Source organism: Aethalodelphis obliquidens, unplaced genomic scaffold, assembly GCF_003676395.1.
Source record: "Aethalodelphis obliquidens isolate GAN/ISIS:26980383/991018 unplaced genomic scaffold, ASM367639v1 scaffold40, whole genome shotgun sequence".
Classification (NCBI taxonomy): Eukaryota; Metazoa; Chordata; class Mammalia; order Artiodactyla; family Delphinidae; genus Aethalodelphis; species Aethalodelphis obliquidens.
The window spans coordinates 14,031,276-14,050,446 of NW_020837984.1; the positions used below are offsets into that span (position 1 = coordinate 14,031,276).

Here is a 19,171-nt window from a genome sequence, read left to right on the forward strand (position 1 = left end):
CCTGAGTGCGATGGACAAGGTCATAAGTGTGAAGTGAGCAGAGCGGGGATTGAGTGACAGCAGGTTCCGCCCACACCACCACTGCGGTCCCCTCCATCCCCTTCCAAGCTCCATCTGTGCAAATGCCATAGACACCAACATAAAATTTACATTTATTGAGCGAAGTCTTGCCATGCGTGGACAGGCACTGTTCAAGGAGCTTGGGAGCCTCCAAATATAAGATCTGACCAGGCTTCTGACCTCAAGTATCAACGAGCTCTACCCTGGGCTGGGTACCACGGCGGGTGTGAAAGAAATGGACAACAGTTCTTGCCCTGGAGAAGAAGGTTACATCTCGTTGGAGCCAGGGCATAAAGCCCACATGCAGGAAATAAAGAACCCCATGAGGCAGGATGTACCCATAAGCTCAGCTGGGCGGCACAGACATTAGCTGCTCTTAAACTTAAGTGAAGAAAGAGAAAGAGCTGTGTGGACAGAAGTCCTGGGGAAGGTTCATGAAGGGGCACCTGGCAGGATGGATAGGCGAGGTGGGGAGGGCATCGCAGATGGGGAACAGCACACGCAAAGGCACAGAATATGATTCGTCGTCCTGGTGCCTCTGTAGCAAAGACACGGATATCTGCTCGTTATGTTGGTTGTGCCTTATTTTGACTGATGGTTCACTTTGAAATCAGCCCTGATTTCAGTCTGGGTGGGTTAAGTCATCCTCCTTGCCCAGCCGTGTAAACAAAACTGCAGAGCAAAGCCAAACCACAGAGAGTTAGTCAGACAAGGAGAGGAGAAGCAGCCTTGAGAACCAGCGCTCTCTCCTTCCTAAAAGACCAGGGAGGAAGCCTGGTCCTTCCACCACCCTGTCTGCAATCTCGTCACTTTGCTTAAAAACACTGAAATCAACCCGAGTGGAAAAGACAGCTGCAAAGGCGTGGAGAGCTGCTCAGAGATTTGTCAGTTTATTTACCCACCTCCTAGCCTTTGACTGATTCAACTGATGGTCGAAGTTCCCTGCAAGATAACATATGCTCAGAGGAAAGAGAACTCTGTAGTGGGCAGCTTCCAAAATGTCTCCCAATGACCCCCTGCCCCACAATGCTCCTGTAGCCTCCTCCCCTTGAATGTGGGCTGGACCTAGTGACAGACTCCTAATTAGGAGAATAGAGTCAAAAGGGATGGGCTGTCATTTCCAAATTAGATCTGAGACTGTGACTTCCATCTAGCTCACTCTTTCTGTCTCTCTGGCTTGTCTAGCTTGCTCACCCTGATGAATCAGCTACCATGTTGTGAGCTGCACGCCACAGAGAGGCCCATATGGCCAGGAACTGAGGGTGGCCTCTGGGCAACAGCCATCAACCAGCTGAATCCTGCTAACAACACTGACTTGGGAGAGGATCCTGCCGTGGTGGGAGGAGGGGAGCCTAGAATGACTGTGGCCCCGGCTGAAACCCTAATGGCGGCTTAGAAGCCAGAGGACCCAGCCAAGCCATTCCTGAGCCACAGAAACTGGGAGATAATAAATATTGTTTTGAGTCCTTAAGTTTGGGGTTATTTGTTACCCAGCAATAGATAACAGATACACTCTCCAGTCAGGCTTCCAGGAGTTAAAAACAAGATCATATCTGTACCTGAGCTGACACCCATGCCTGATACAGCCAGAAATGCCCCCCGAATATAAATGTGCCCCCATTGTCACTCTTAATTACCATTTCCCTCAAATGGTTTTCAGATCATTCAACTTGAGAATTACTTTCATGTGTGTGTGTAGAAATTCCAGGCGAAGCAGAAGTCTTTAACATTATGCCGGACTCTCTCATAGGTCGACAGACACCGCAAGTCCCCTTGGGGAAAATCTTTCTTCTCACAGGAGTCAGTGGGCCTCCTGTTTGCAAAGTAGTCCCCGCAGCTTTAGGCTGGGGTCACAGTCAACGTATTTAACAGCAGGTCTGGGCATAAGAGCCGACCAGGACAGAAGCTGGCTGACCCATCGTGTCAGAGGTCAGCCCCAGCCCCGTGGAAAGGGTGTGCCAGACCTCTGGGAGACTGGACAAGGGGTTCACCTCTCTGACAGCCCATGATAGGCAGCATTCTGGAAAGAGGCAGCACTGTGTGTCAAAGGAGAGCCTAGACACTTGTCCTAAACCTGGCAGCGTGGACTGGATGGTCTTCTCTGAAGATCCTATCAGGAAAAGACACCAAGAACTCCAAGGAGGAACTCGCCAGCAGGAAAAGAGGAAGGAGTTGCTTGTTTGTTGGAGGGGAGGTAACCTGGGTTGGCCCCGAGGAGCCAAGCGTTACCAAGGAGGTTGGTTCCCATGGGCCCGTGGCTGAGGCTGGAACCTCTCCAGACATTCCTGTCCTGGTGCCGTGTGAAGCTCTGCGGGCCAGTGGCTGAGCTAGCGTATGTGATTTCAAAGGGCTGAGAGCCCTATGTGGGACTTCATGAGTTCAGTCCTGAGCATAAAATGTTGGAGGTGAGGTGGGCTTCCCTGGTGGCGCGGTGGTTGAGAGTCCGCCTGCCGATGCTGGGGAAACGGGTTCGTGCCCCGGTCCAGGAAGATCCCACATACAGCGGAGTGGCTGGGCCCGTGAGCCATGGCCGCTGAGCCTGCGCATCCGGAGCCTGTGCTCCACAGCAGGAGAGGCCCACGTACCGCAAAAAAAAAAAAAAAAAAAGTTTGGAGGTGAGGTACCCAAATGAAAATGTCTAGCGCCTAAATAAACGGGTCTTTTCAAAGGAGCTCAAAACTGAAGATAAGGATTTTTTTATTGTGGTAAGATATACATAACATAAAATTTACCATTTTAACCATTTTTAAGTGGACGGTCAGTAGCATTATGTATACATTCACCACATTATTGTCTAACCACCCCCATCATCTATCTCCAAGATTCTTTTCATCTTGTAAAACTGAAACGCTGTACCTATTAAGCAATAACTGCCCCCTCTTCCCTCCCCCCCAGCCCCTGGTAACCTCAATTCTCCTTTCTGTCTGTATGAATTTGCCTCTTCTGAGATCCTCATGTAAATGGAATCATAAAAATATTTGTCCTTTCGTGTCTGGCTCATTTCACTTAGAATAATATCTTCAAGGTTTATTCGTGTTGTAGCATGATCAGAACTTCATTCCTTTTTAAGATATACCACCATGCCATTGCACATCTATACCACATTTTTTTATCCATTCATCTGTCATCTGTCAATGGACATTTGGATTACTTCCGCCTTTTTGGCTATTGTGAATAATGGTGCTATGGGCGTGGGTGTACAAATATCTATCTGAGTGCCTGTTTTCAATTCCTTTGGTTGTATACCTAGATGGAATTGCTGGATCATATGGTAATACCATGTTTAACTTTTTTAGGAACTGCCATACTGTTTTCCACAAGCGAGGCACCATTTTGCATTCCTACCAGCAATGCACAAGGTTTCCAATTTCTTCACAACCTCACCAACACTTGCTTTCTGTTGTTTCTTTGTTTTTCATGGTAACCATTCTAATGTGTGTGAGGTAGTATCTCGTTGTGGTTTAGACTTGCATTTCCCTGATCATTAGTGATGTTTAGCATTGTCCCATGTGCTTATTGGCCATTTGTATAGATGATACAGTTTTCTGAATTGCCAGCAGATACGCGCTCAAGTCATGGGTGGCACCCGCTGCTCCTTTCCCATCCAGTATCCGTCTTCTCCCTCGTTCTTAATACTCCCAGCTCTGTTCACATCTGCGTTGTGTACAGCTAGATCATTCACTTCCCATGACACTCTCCTGGTTACAAGAGGCCATGGGATCCGGTTCTGAAATTGGAGCGCTCTGGAGACCCCCGAGTTAGCTTTCATGAAATGTGACAGACTTAGCATCCTCCTTTTGCCTTTTGCCCTATTCCGTCCTCCTTCCTCCTGCCTGGAATGTAGTTGTGCTGCCAGAAGATGTGGCAGCCATCTTGCACCATAGGGAAAAAAGCCACACACTAAGGCTGGCAAAGCAGATCTACAAAAGGAGCACAGACAGCCCTGGACCGACACCCTGCCCCCAAACTCCCTGTTACATGAGAAAGATAAGCCTCTTGCTTATATCGGCCACCATTTGCTGGGTTTCTGTTACATACAGCCAAGCACAATCTTAGCTGACTTATCATAGGAGCAGATCTGCTCAGATGAGTGTATAGAGAAAAGAATAAAAGAGAGTAGTGTCCTGGGAAACGCTGAGAGGTGACAGAAGGCAGCAGGGGAATCATTCAGAGCAGGGACTAACTGAGAGTGACTAAATGAATGTAGAAAACATGAGGTTATGGTATCAAATGAATGAAGCAAAGAGAGCATTCAGGACAGAAGGTCGACACGTTAGAAGCTGAAGAGACATCCAGTAAGAAAAGCACTGGAAAGCATGGATTCAACAAAAACGAGTCTTAGAGACCTGTTGGGGAGAGTCATATTGCCTGGGTTGAGGAGTGGATAGGAATCAGGAGGAGAAAGAGAGTGTGAGGAAATGGGGGGAGCTGTGGTGCTAAAAAGGAGAGCACAGCACGTGCGGCCCAAGGAGGTATTTTTACAGATGAGAAGCACGAGAAAGGCTGACAGTCGGAACCAGAAGAGAGGCAGAGACTGACAATTTGGAAGAGAGGGCATAATGCTAACTGTCTCCTTTTGGCCAGTAGTAGAATCCTCCAGCTGTTAACTGGGCACTGGGTCACCCAGCACTGCCTGTATTTCCCTGCCTCCCATCCTCCCATAGGTTTGGTCGTCTGACTAATTTGGGCCAGTGCTACATCAGCAAAAGTTAGGTGTTAAATGTCTGGGTTATTTCCTTCAAGATGCTTGCTGTGGACACACTCTCTCCTTCCCTGATGGCTAGGAGATAGCAGCAGCTGCTTTGGACCTGGAGAAGGATGTCACTTACAGAGGTTGGCAGATCGGCTCACGGGCCTGGGTTCCCAGATGACCTTGGAGAGTGGAGCCCTCTACCTGCCCTAACTGCCCACCTACCTTTGGAACAGGATGTGAGGAGTGAAAACTCTTCCATCTTATTTAAACCACTGTATTCAGGACTCTTTCTTAAAGCAGCCTAGCTTATCTAATACTGATGGGAGCTAGAACAGTGGTGCTGAAAAGCCTTCAGTCTACAAGTTCATAAGGCCATGTAAAAATAAAGTTTGATTTATACATTTAAATGCACTCAGTTTATTGGTTGCCTTTTATTTTGAGATTACATCCTTCCTAATTTTTTTTTTTTTTCGGTACGCGGGCTTCTCACCGTTGTGGCCTCTCCCGTTGTGGAGCACGGGCTCCGGACTAAGTTTTGTTATATTAAAATGTCCTTCCTCTTAAGCAGATCAAAGGTTGCATGGGGCCCATATTCGGAGGGGATTGGCTGCAAAGGAGCCTAGGAAACCTTTTAGGACAAGGAAGCCATTCCATATCTGGATTATGGAAGTGAGTCTAGGATTATCAAAATCCCTCAAATTTTAAATGGATGGACTTTATTGTATGTAAATAACACTGTAATAAAAATAAAAAATGATCCTTGTTGTTTTTTTTTAAGGGACAATGTAGCTTTTAATGAATAAACAATTTTGGTTGGGGTGACCTTGCAGAATAAAACCACCTTCGAGTAATTAAAATTTAGACCAACTAGTCAAATGCTCTATCACCTATGGTAAAATGATCTTTCTTTTATAAAAACAATGGGAGTAAAAATTGGTTGTCATTTTTCAAGACTTACTTTGTAAACTAAGAAGGTGGCAACCTTATGTGGATGCCCAAATTTTTTTCAAATTTTTCAGAGCTAAGAAATTGACGAGTCTGAGAGCCCCTGTAGTCCTTCTCTATAGCTGCGTAATAAATTACCCCCCAAATTTAGCAAAGTAATAAACATTTGTTATTTCACAGTTCCTGCGAGTTGGGGATCTAGCCAGGTTTAGCTGGGTCCTCTGGCTTAGGGTCTCTCACGAGGTTGCGGTCAAGGTGTCGGCCAGGACTACGGTCTCACCCAAAGGCTGGACTGAGGGAGGCTTCACTGCCAGGCTCACTCACTGGTTCTCGGCAGGATTCGGCTCCTCACAGGCCGCTGGTCTGAGGACGGCAGTCCCTTGTTGGCTGTTGTCCCAAGGCCCCCCTCAGTTCCTTGCTTCATGGGCCTTTTCACGGGCCAGCTCCCGACATGGCAGCCGGCTTCCAGAAGAGCGAGCAAGTGGAGAAGCAGGAGAGGGCAAGCGAGACAGAACCAGGGTTGTCAGAGGCTGCTTTCCACGGCCACCCGTCTGAACACAGGCGAGCTGGCTCAGCGCGGCAGCCAGCCTTCTCCAGGGGGACAGGAGAAAAGGAGAAGCTGGGAGCCACCACGCCTACCCGTGGAATGTTGATGGAAGCCAGGGGGTAGCGGACTGCTGGATCTATTTTCTCCCCAAATTATGGAAGCTGCCAAGAAGGGGCCAGGTGGTTGAGCAGGAGGTTTGAGGGGACTTGAGAACTTTGAAATAGCGGGTGTGGGCAACAGGGTCCAGACGGAGCGCAGAAACCCTGTGGTGCTCTAGCTAGGACCTGCTCTGGGAAAGCTGTGCTCCAAGGCTCCAGGCAGCTTCTGTCCGAAACGACGAGTCAGCACTTAACCGCCCCCGCCCCCCCACCCAGGCAGATTTGCCTCTTTCTGAGAAAACTACCTCGAGTCCAGCAAAGTCCACACATCATCCCCGAGGGGACTTGTGCAGCCGCCCGGAAGCTGAATGTAGATGTTCTAGCCAGACAGGAGCTTCACCTGGTGCTGAGGGGAGCCAGAGGGACTCCCCTTCGACATCCTCCACGTCGGATCTCCACCGAGTGCGCTCCCATCCTGCAGGGCAGGAAGGCAGGGCTACCCTGACAGGTGGGACCGGACGGACAGACCTGCTGTCAAATGACCTAGGAAAGGCAGATCCCCGCACAGCAACTGAAAGGATCTCAGCCTTGGGCTGCGGTGAAAAGGCATTTCCTCTTCTCTCTGGGCCTGGAGACAAAGTAAAGTCTGTCCCAAAGGTGAATTCCAGTCCCCACCCTCTCTCCCACTGGAAGGCCAGGCTGTAGGGAGGGTGTATACGGCCCTCTCTTTGGAGGAGAGATGACGACGATAGAACTCTGCTCCCCGAGGATGGGCTGGTGGCCCTAAGAGCCACTGCGTCTGGAAGGTGGATACCAGGACACTCTGTGTATGTCACTGCCCTCTGCTTGTACAAGCCTCCAGGACAGTCTATTAAATACGTCCGCCTGATCACAGCCGCATGACTGGGCATTGAGAAAAAAGTTGACCCCCATCTTTGCATGGAATAGCGGAAAGAAGAGCAGTGTCTCTTGTCCCCGGCCCAGGCCGCCACGTGCTGACATGACGTGGGAGCAGAGCAGGGCCACATGTAAGTTCTTGTAAGACAGCACGCTGAGAGAAGCTTGGGAGAGGGGAGGGAGGAGGTCGATTGAAATGTGAGTTTCTACCAGCAGATAACTGCTCAGAGTCACACATACTGGTCAAAGCATGACAAGCCAGTCTGGGTTTGGGGGATTCAAGGCTGAATCACGGTCCACCCATGTGCAGCTGCTCTTCAGTGTGGCTGGCACTCCCGGCCCCATGCCCTACCTAGCCCAGGTCCTTTCAGATCTGCTCTCAGCCAGACCTCTGAGGAACCAGTGCCGCCAAGCCAGCCGTGAGGACTAGCTAGCGAGCTGGCCGCCCGAGAGGCTGATGTCTGCCCTTCTCCCCACCAGGGCCCTATCCCTCATGGAGCAAGAAGCAGGCGTTATTGAGACCCAGAGTCCCAAAGCCAACTCCACACCCGGGAATTCAGAATTGTTTTGAATAACCAGATCCAACTTCCAAATCAAGACAAAACTCCCGCTCACCTTGGACCCTCATTTTAGCTACTGCCAGAGACAAAGGTGCCCTGGTCACACCCAGCCTGAGACCCGGAGGCAGACAGCATGCTTACCTTGAAGACATTGACATTCTTTTCTGGTCCCTACTGTGCTGTGGACTGAGAAGTATCCCAGCCTTGCCGCCCTCAGCTGTATTAGACCCTGTACCAAAGGGGTAGCAGCCAAAAAAAAGAAAAAAAGAGAACACATTTTAAGGAGTAGGCTATTTAAAGATAGATTTACTTTCTTGATTTCTAACCTGAATTTTAAAATCATGGAAGGTTGCAATTTGCCCGCAAATGTCAGACAGGCGTCAGCCTCCTGAATTCTCTGCTCAAAACCAGCCCCGTGGGGATTTTAAATGGTGGGCACGGGATGGATGGGCTTTATCCACCAAAAAGCAGGAGTGGTAGAGGCTTTGCATAACTGTAGGAGGGCTTTTTGTATGTAAATCAAGCATCTAATTAACACACCCACCTAGGGTGGTCATCCGTCAGGCAGGAATCCCGCTTCTCCGCAACCCCTCCTTCCACAAGAAGCAAGGGCTCCAGGCCCAGCTCTCCCGGCAACAGCCATTTTCTGGATCCAGTTAAGGAGGCAGGAAGAAACTACAGTACAGAAATCTACAGGACAGAGGGAAACAGTTTTCAGCCTAGGGGCCCTGCAGACACCACCTCCTTTCTCATGCCTTGACCCTGGGTGGGACGCAGGATGGGCCCGTCTTGCAGGTGAATATTTATCTCTGTATTTAGAGGACTCTTGGGAATTTTCTGAGCAAGTACGGGACAAGCGATTTGTTCCAAAGCAATGCCGCGCTTGCCCTGTCACTGTGACGTATTGTGGCCCCAAAGAAATACTGTTTGGTCCCTGCGATCACAGCTCCTTTGGGGTCTCCAAGCGCCACCTGGTGGTCACTGGGCGCCCCCGCAGCTTCTGTCACCCGATCACCATTCCGTTATCCCAGCCACACCCGGGGTGCGGGAGACAAAAGGCTGAAGGCCCTCTGCCATCGGCCGTCCAAAGGCAGGCCTGGGTCGACTGCAGCAACTGCCGCTGGGCCCGGTGCGTCTGGGGCTCTGGGCACAGGTAGAGGTGGTGGCCAGGTGGGAGGAGCTGCGATGAGAACTCTGCGCCTCCCCTCTGGAACGCAGATTCCAGAAGGGCGGGTGCCTTCAGGGCCTAGAAAAGTGCCTGATGCACAGTGGCTGCTCACCGAGCATTTCTGGAAGGGTGAGGAGGGGAGGCCGTGGTGGGTGAGAACAGGGAGCGGGGTGACCCCGGAGTCTGCCGCAGGAGTGGCTGCCCAGTGCGGGTAAATGGCCTCTCGTGGTGACTACATTTCTTTTCTTCCTCCGACTCCCGCGGGATTTTGCCCATTTAGATCGAGACAGACTGAGGAGGCACACTGCCCCTTTGTGGCCTCTGCCGGTCACAGCAGCTCCGAGACTTCCACCTTCTGTAACCATTTCTCCGCTCTGTGCATTTGAGTAACCCTCTACTTCCTCCCGGTCACGTCCACCAGAGAGTGGGTACAAGAGGGTTACAATAACAGCACAAAATGGCATTTTTGTTTGTTTGGTTGGTTTTTTTTTTTTTTTTTTTTTTTTTTTTGCGGTACGCGGGCCTGTCACTGTTGCGGCCTCTCCCGTTGCGGAGCACAGGCCCCGGAGGCGCAGGCTCAGCGGCCATGGCTCACGGGCCCAGCCGCTCCGCGGCATGTGGGATCTTCCCGGACCGGGGCACAAACCCGCGTCCCCTGCATCGGCAGGCGGACTCTCAACCACTGCGCCACCAGGGAAGCTCCAAAATGGCATTTTTCTGGTTCGGCCCCGCTTTCGGAATCGTGAGTACTGTGGATCCCCTCCCCCCGCCAAGTTCCAACCAATTAATTCAACAAAGCCCTGGGAGCCTGGGCAACTTTGTGACATTCACTATTGTCTCTTGTTAAGGTGACCCTTTCTCCACCCATTGATCTCCCGCTTTTCCCAACACTCTCAGCGCCAATATAGGCCCTGCCAGAGGCCACCTTACTCAAAGTTGTCCTTTGCCTCTGACCATCAACAGCTGTCTTCAGAACAAGTTGGTGCTGTCTTCAGCTGCTCTCTTTCCTTAGGGACCTTGTGCAAACAGTCCCGTCACTATTATTCCACTGCCCTCCCCCAGGGTTCTCAAATTAGACTCTGAAAACTAAAACCCCTGGTGTATTTGCACAGTGCCTTTTTTTTTTTTTTTTTCTGGTCATTTTAAACCAACAGTTCCTTCAGATTATCATTTTTCACAGAGAAAGTGTTAATTAGTTATAAAAGAAAAAAGCAGAGAATGAGGACATATGGATCCCAGCCCTGGTGGTCACCAACCAGCTCTGTGAACCTGGAGTTCTCTTTGTGCTGCATGGTTCCCCCGTTAAAATAACAAGTAGTGAGTACAGAAGCCTGGAAGGGTAGGAGATGTGGTGTTCATAGAGGAGAGGGGAACAGGGCATCCGGAGGAGAAGATCCGAGCCCCACCCAGTCCAGGAACTGAGCCCTGTGGTGCCTCAAGGGTCTGCACCTTTGGGGTGACCAGGCGTGGCCCAAGGAGAGGGCACCACAGGTGTGGCAGACATCCAACCCAGACCTGGCAGAAGACCCTATGAGTGGACTTCCCCAAACACCTGAACAAAACTCCTGAGGACTTTCAGGAATGCCTGTGTCACTGCTGTGGAGAACAGTATGGAAGTTCCTTATAAAACTAAAAATAGAGCTACCATATGACCCTGCAAGCCCACTCCTGGGCATATATCCAGAGAAAAACATGGTCCGAAGGGATACATGCACCCAGTGTTCATTGCAGCACTGTTTACAATAGCCAAGACACGGACGCAACCTAAATGTCCATCGACAGAGGAATGGATAAAGAAGATGTGGTGCATGTATACAGTGGAATATTACTCAGCCATTAAAAAGAATGAAATAATGCCATTTGCAGCAACATGGATGGTCCTAGTGATTGTCATACTGAGTGAAGTAGGTCAGACAGAGAAAGAGAAATATCGTATGATATCCCTCATATGCAGAATCTGAAAAGAAATGATACAAATGAACTTATTTACAAAACAGAAACAGACTCACAGACTTAGAGAATGAACTTATGGTTACTGGGGGGAAGCATGGGGTGAAAGGACAGTTAGGGAGTTTGGGATCAACATGTACACACCACTGTATTTAAAATGGATAACCAACAAGGACCTACTGTATAGCACAGGGAACTCTGCTCAATGTTATGTGGCAGCCGGGATGGGAGGGGAGTTTGGGGAAGAATGGATACAATGTATATGTCTGGCTGAGTCCCTTTGCTGTGCACCTGAAACTGAAACTATCACAAATTGTTAATCGGCTATACTCCAATATAAAATAAAAAGTTAAAAAAAAAAAGAAATGCCTGTGTCATTTGGGAGTAGCGGGGGACACCAAGGTGCTGTAGTTGTGAGGGGCACTGAAGTTGGTGTAATGAAGCTAGTGCATGGACCCTAGGTTGGCTGGTCCTGGGGATACCCAGGGGACACAATGAGGGTTCGTCTGGATCACTGGAATCCTGGTGCCATGCATACGTACATCACGCACTTTGGTACCCTTGGAATTGAACCAGTTTATTTATTAGGGTACCCCTGGAAGGGGCATCAGCCCAGAAGTCTGGTGCTCACAGCTGGCTTTGGAGATCCCAGAGGGCCATGATGAGGCAACAACAGAAGAGAGCCCCATAGCTACTCTGGACACAGGTCTAGAGACGTGTCCAGATGTTCAGGAGGGGGAAAAATGCAAACAGCTTTACCTGAGCTTTTGGAGATTCCTGATCACTTCATGATCCTGGGGAAAGGATGCCGGAAAGCACTCTTTAAGTTCCTTATCTCATTCCTTAAGTTTCTAGAAGGACTGGGGAATTCCCTGGCTGTCCAGTGGTTAGGACTCCACGCTCGCACTGCCAAGGGCCCAGGTTCAATCCCTGGTTGGGGAATTAAAATGCCACGAGGCGCAGTCAAAAAAAAAAAAAAAAGTTTCTAGAAGAACTGAGTCCACCTAGAGCAAACAATGTCAGATGTGCCAGAATCTGGGACCGTCTGGAGATGTGGGCATGTGAGTTGGATCCAGTGATTCCTGAGGCCAGATCTACCCCTGCCTTTCCAGTTACATGAACCAATAAATCCCCTTTTGTGCTTCACTTAAAGAGAGTAGGTTTTTTCCTTACTAATAACCAAATGAGTCCTGTCACAATACAGGAGCTTGTTAAGACTTCACAAATAATTGGATGTGGGCTACCATCCGGGGCAATGGCAATATGAAGCATGGTCAGTTGGGAGACTGCAGTGCTCTTAAGAGAGACTGAGAAGTTAGGGAGGTGGGGTAAGTGTTTCGTCAGGCATGTGAACTGAATTAAAATGGCAGCGGAGGCTGGCCCAGTAGACTGCAGATCTGTGAAAAGCCTGTTTTACATTGTCATATTGCAGGTTAAACTCTCTTCCAATTATTAGACACCTCTCACCCTTGCACTTCAAGATATCGGTACTTAACACTTAATTTTGAAGTGGTACAGGATGCCTGAAAACAGCCTCGTGAAATAATAAAATTCTACTCAAGTCCAGATGGCTTGAACTAGCTACACACTGTGGATTGAGGATTATTAAATATGAAGTATGTTTGTCAGGAAAATCCTTTGTTTATATAAACAGCAGAAGCACCACCATGGTAACCCTGCTTGGTGTGCAGCCCATAAAAGCCTCCCAGCCATATTCCCGCCTCCTTTTTCACTGCTAGTCTACATTTTTTAAAAACATCTCCAGCCAAAATTCCATGATCTGCCTGCTTGGTTTCCAGGCTCAGAAAATATCATTTAAAAAGTGGAGAGGAACCAGTTGAAACCACGGCCAAAGCTTCTAAATGAAAGCTCATTTCTCTCTCTCTCTCTCTTTCTCTCTCTCTCTCTCTCTCTCTCTCTCACACACACACACACACACAAAGACACATTTTGTTTGCCAACTACAGTATGCTTTTCCTTTTTTAATGTAACCCAAGTTTCCTTGGGCCCCACAAGCCTGCAGGGCCAATGAAATAATATTAACATATGGGCAGCTGTAACCCACCTTTGCTCTGGGTTTTTCTCCCACCTGTTCACAGAGCATCTTAGGGGGTGTAATTAGACGTGCCCTTGAACACATCCACTGCAAGACAGATGTAGTGCAGGCTATCCCTCGGTGGTGTCCACAGGGTCCCCATCACCTCTGCACTCTCCCTGGAAGTCAGGGCACCCTCTGGTATGTGGTGAAGCTGCAGAGAAGCCCTCGTGTCCCGTGGTTTCTGTTCAATTAGTAAGCATCAAACCAGGCTGCTGTACACACTGTCTAATTGTCTTATTGACATTTGTAGCAGAAGATGCCCCTGCCATCCGAAGAACCCAGCCACATATCCAAAGGCCAGTCCAAGTGGTGGCACCTGGCCCATCTCAGTGTACCCTCCCCTCCAGCGGCTGAGGTCAAAGGGTTAGTCTAATCCACAGGAGGCTGCTCAGGCCCTCAACCAAATAGGCATCTGGGGGGCCCCGCCCATCCGTTCAGACATGTCCAGATATGTCTGGTCTATTTACACCCAAGCGGGGATCTCTGGTCCCTCCAACAAGAGAGACCTTTAGAGAATGCCCCAGTGACAGCCACCCTCTCTGTCTGCTCACCCGAGGCTGATGGTCCGGGCCCAACCACTGGGGGAAAGGATTGCTCTACTCCAGGAGAAAAGTAAATTGACATCAGATTATTTTCCAGTAGCATTTCCCACTTCTTACCATTTGCCACATTGGATTCCACATTCCAGTTTTCAAAAGGACAGGGGCATTGATAATAGAAAAGAAAAGTGAAATTAACTGGCATCAAGGACTTTATTATCTTCAAGTGTATAAAGCATGAGATTTACGATTGAGAATCATTTGGCTTTTACCTGAAATGTTCTCCTTGAGATACCAGGAAACCAGACCTGCAGAGATACAGTGAGCTTAGAATACATAGAGTTAAGGTTATTTATTAAGTTTGGTCAAATTTTGGATTTCCCTCTTTAAAAAAAAAAAAAACCTGGCTTGCTATAGTTGTGCTTACTTTTTTTTTTTTTTTTTTTTTGTGGTACGCAGGCCTCTCACTGTTGTGGCCTCTCCCATTGCGGAGCACAGGCTCCGGACGCGCAGGCTCAGCGGCCATGGCTCACGGACCCAGCCGCTCCAGGGCACGTGGGATCTTCCCAGACCGGGGCACGAACCCGCGTCCCCTAGCATTGGCAGGCGGATTCTCAACCACTGCGCCACCAGGGAAGCTCTGTGCTTACTTTTTAAAGTTCTTAATTTAATAGAGAATAAGTAATACCATCTCTCTCTCTCTACTACCTACTTCCCATTCACATTTCTGGTAAGTTTCCCCTTCCATATGCTACATATATTACATATGTTACATACATTACAGGATTAAAAGTCCCTTTATACACATTTTCTCAGGTAATAAGTGTTTAAGGGCTTCATGACCCCAGTTCACTATCTTTTTTCAATCTCAACTCAGGCTTCAATTCACACATTTCCAACTCAGCCCAGGGTATGTGGGAGCCCAAAATGACTATTAGAGAAGGACAAATTGGCTTATCTTAGTGTGTTTCAGTCTAAGCATCACACCAAGAAAATAACGCCTCTGCTTAGCCCTGCACCAACTGGGGAGCAAGAAAAGAGAAGCAAAACAACTTTTTGCATAAATGAGGCCTTTTACATCATTACTTTCTTCAAAGTGTTGTAAATATTTGAACAACTATATTAATAATTTGATATCAATTCCAATGGGGGGAATGGTTCCCCACACCACCAAGCAATTAATTCAATTCTGACACTCTCTACCTGGAGATAGCATCAGATTCCACAGGATAAGGGCTCATTCGCACAAGACTGCCCTCCACTTTAGATGCCAATCACAAAGCCAGGTTGTTACCTGTGCTTCTGGCTAGCTATGAATCAGAGCCTCCCATGACCCCCCACCCCCACCCCCGCCTTGGGTTCAATTCATTTGGTAGAGCGGCTCACAGAACTCAGGAAACCTGGTTACTCACCAGATTATTGGTTTATTACAAAGGATATTAAAGAATATGAATCAACAGCCAGATAGAAGAGATGCATAAGGCAACATATGGGGAAGGGGCATGGAGCTTCCATGCTCTCCCAGCACCTCCACATGTTCACCAACCCGGAAGCTCTAAACACCGTCCTTCTGGAGTTTTCTGGAAGCTTCCTCATATAAGCACGGTTGATTAAATCATTGGCCATTGTTGACTGGTTCAACCTGCAGCCCTTCTCCGCTCCCTGGAAATCAGGGGATGGGACTAAAAGTTCTAACCCTCTAATCGTGTGGTTGGTTCCCCTGGCAACCAGCCCCCATCCTTAGGTGACCTAGGAGCTTTCCAAAAGTCACCTCATTAACACAATAAGAGCATCTTATGATGCTCATCACTCAGGAAATTCCAAGGGTTTTAGGAGCTCTGTGCCAGAAACTAGACAAAGACCAAATATACATTTATTATATATCACAATACCACAATATACAAGGTACTTTTTCTCTTATTATTTCACTCAGAATCAGATCTGCAGGAGCACACAGTGCTCCCTCCCATACCATGGTCTAAAGAATAGACTTAAGTAGGTTGGCCCATGAATATAAAGAGGTTGTACAGTGGACCCAATGAAGCTATGAGATCTAAAGGTGATGTTTCTCGAAGTGTGGCTCTTGGCCACCTGTACCCAGATTATCTTTGGTGATTGTTAGAAATGCAGATTCCTGGACTGCAACTCCGCTCACTGAATCACAGTCTCTGCTGTTGACCTGAGAATCTGCACTTTTTTTTTTTTTTTTTTGCGGCACGAACCCACGTCCCCTGCATCGGCAGGCGGACTCTCAACCACTGCGCCACCAGGGAAGCCCGATCATGTTAGTTTTTGCCAATTTTGTAAAACTTGTACAAAAGACGCTAGACTTATTGTTAATTATTTACACAGTTTCTTGTTGCCCTCTACCTACTCATGGTCCTGTTAACCTGTGTCATTCTTTGCTTTGAGCCGCCTGAGGTCTGAGGCCGGGGGGGAAGCTTGGGGCACTTACCACGGTGCAGCAGAGGGGCCAGAACCACCAGAGGAGAGCCAGGGCCAGAAGGAAGAAATCCCAGACACAGGCATGATAAGCAAGAACGTATAAAGATAAATGTGCATAAATCTAAATGAACAATGACCATATAAAAGAATAATAATTTCTTATGAGGTTACATAGTATAATTTAAATATATGTTAATTATAACATATGAGTAAGGAGTGGGGAAACAAAGTTAAAATTTCCTAAGGTCCTTCCACAGTCTGGGAGGAGGATAACATAGGTCAACTTCAGATTTTGATATGTTATATAAGAATATTGTGATTTCTACAGTAACCCCTAAAAGGACAGAAACAGAGTATGATATCCAAACAGACAGAAGTGAAAAAAAACGGGATGATAAAAAAATACTTAATCCAAAGAGGAGCCTAAAAAGGAGAGAAAAAGAAACACAGGACTGGCAGGTCAAAGAGAAGGAACAAAATAAAACTCTAGGTATAAACCTACATGAACCTAAATTACATTTTAAATATAAATTGCTCTATTTAAAAGACAAATATTTTCAAATCGGATTTTTAAAAATCTAATTTTTTGCTGTTTACAATAGTTTGTATCTAAAACAAATGGATCCAAAAAGGTTGAAAATAAAAAGATGAAAAATATATATCATGCAAATATTAACCAGCAGAAAATTGGTGTGACTGTATTACTGACAAACTGAATCATTTTTTTATATAAATTTATTTATTTGTTTATCTTTGGCTGTGTTGGGTCTTCGTTGTTGCATGCCGGCTTTCTCTAGCTGTGGCGAGCGGGAGCTACTCTTCGTTGCAGTGCACAGGCTTCTCATTGCGGTGGCTTCTCTTGTTGCAGAGCACAGGCTCTAGGCACACGGGCTTCAGTAGTTGTGGCACGCGGGCTCAGTAGTTGTGGCTCACGGGCTCTAGAGCGCAGGCTCAGTATTTGTGGCACACGGGCTTAGCTGCTCCACGGCATGTGGGATCTCCCTGGACCAGGGCTCGAACCCGTGTCCCCTGCATTGGCAGGTGGATTCTTAACCACTGCACCACCAGGGAAGTCCCCAAACTGAATCTTAAAGTAAAAATTATGACTAGAGGATAAAGAGCGTTCTTTTATAAGAAAAAAAAAATTCATCAATAACAATTTGAAGTATGTATACACCTAAATATAGTATCAAAATATCTAAAGCAAATATATGAGAAGAAACATATAAAGCAGTAATATGAGAAGAAATGAGATAGTTCCACTGTCATAGTGGATCTCTCTCAGTTAGTGACAGAACAAGCAAACAATCAATGAGGATATATAAGATTTGAACAACACAATTGACATACAACCTAATGGGTAGATATAGAATACTATACCCAGCAACAGCATAATAATCATATTAAAGACAAGTACACATAGAACACTTGAAAAAATTGACCATATTCCAGACTGAAAGCAGGCATCCAAAAGATTAAAATGATTCAGAGTATATTCTCTGACCACGTTAGACATCAGTAACAAAAAGAGAACTAGAATCATGTCGGAAAATTAAGAAACCCTTCTAAGTAAGCCATGAGTCAAAGAAGAACTCATAATGGAAATTCGAAAACATCAATATTTTGAACGGATATGCCAAATATTACACACTACAACGTAAAGCAATTTGTAGAAGGAAATTTACAGCCTATAAATGACCAAACTGAGTTTACCCTGGGAAGGTAATGTAACCTGCTTCATTAGCAGATTAAAGGAAGAAAATAACATGACCATCTCAAAAGAAGCAGAAAAAGCTTTTGTTATACCTAAGCAGCCATATGGTATTTTTTTTTAAATACTTAGCAAACCAAAATTTGAGGGAAAAACTTCCTTAACCTGATAAAGGATGTCTACAAAAATCTACAGCAAATATAAAAAAAAGGTAAAATGTTGAAAGTCTTCAAAACATTGAAAATTGAGGTAAGGAACAAAACAAGGAAGTTCCTATTACCATTTCTATTCAAATTGTACTGGATGTCCTAGGCAACACAGTAAGGCAACTTTTTAAAATGTGTAGGGATTAGAAAGGAAGAAACAAACCTGTTATTATTCACAGGTAGCATGATTGTGTACAAAGAAAAATCCATGAGAATTAATGTGAGTTTAGCAACGCTGCAGCAAAAAAAAAAGTCAACATACAAAATCTCATCGTATTCTCTTATACCAGCAACAAAGAGCTAGAAAATGAAATTTTTTAGAAGATACCATTTATAAGAAAAACAAAAACTATCAAATACCTAGGGATAAATATAACAAAAGATGCACAGTTTCTCTGAATTAGTTTCCTTGTGGCTGCTTAACAAATTACCACAAACTTGGTGATTTAAAACAATAGAGATTTATTCTCTCACAGTTCTGGAGGCCAAAAGTCTGAAATAAGTATCACTGAGCAGAAATCAAGGTGTTGGTAGGGCCACTCTCCCTCTGGAGAATCTGGGGAAAGTCCTTTTCTTGGCTCTTCCGGCTTGTGGTGGCTGCTGGCATTCCTTGGTTTGTGGCCACATCACTCCAATCTCTGTGTCTGTGGTCAAACTGCCTTCACATCTTCTTCTGTGCTAAATCTCCCTCTGCCTCCTACTTATAATGATACATACACGGAGGCCCCACTTGAATAATCCAGGATAATCTCCCCATCTCAAGCTCCTTAATTTAATCACATCTGCAAAGATCCTCTTACCATATAAGGCAACATATATAGGTTGCCTTATATGGTAAGGCATATCAGGTCCTTATATGGACCTGATATCTGTGGGGGTCATCATTCAGCCTACTACAGCCTCTATGGATTAAAATTACAGAAATTGAGTCATTAATGAAGACTTAAGTAGAGACATGTGCTCAAACCACGTATATAGACTGGAAGACTCAATGCCATGAAACTGTGGCATGAAACATGACATTTTCCCCATATTCATTTATGAAATTAATGCAATCCCAATAAAAATGTCACCAGTTGTGTTTGTGCAACTTGACAAGTTGTTTCTAAAATTTCTATATAAGTACATGCAAAAGGAAAAGAATAACCAAGTCATTCAAGAAGAAAAACAGTGAGAGGAGAGTTGCCCTATCAGATATCAAGACTTTTTATGAAGCTACATAATGGAAATAATGTTGAATTGGTACAGAGACAA

At 46.5% G+C, this 19,171-nt stretch overlaps 1 pseudogene; it reads right to left on the minus strand.

The window, feature by feature from the left end:
- The window catches only part of LOC113633480 (Golgi reassembly-stacking protein 2-like), a 48,410-nt pseudogene extending 42,288 nt beyond the window's left edge, over positions 1-6,122 (minus strand).
- Between the last annotated feature and the right edge of the window lie 13,049 nt (positions 6,123-19,171).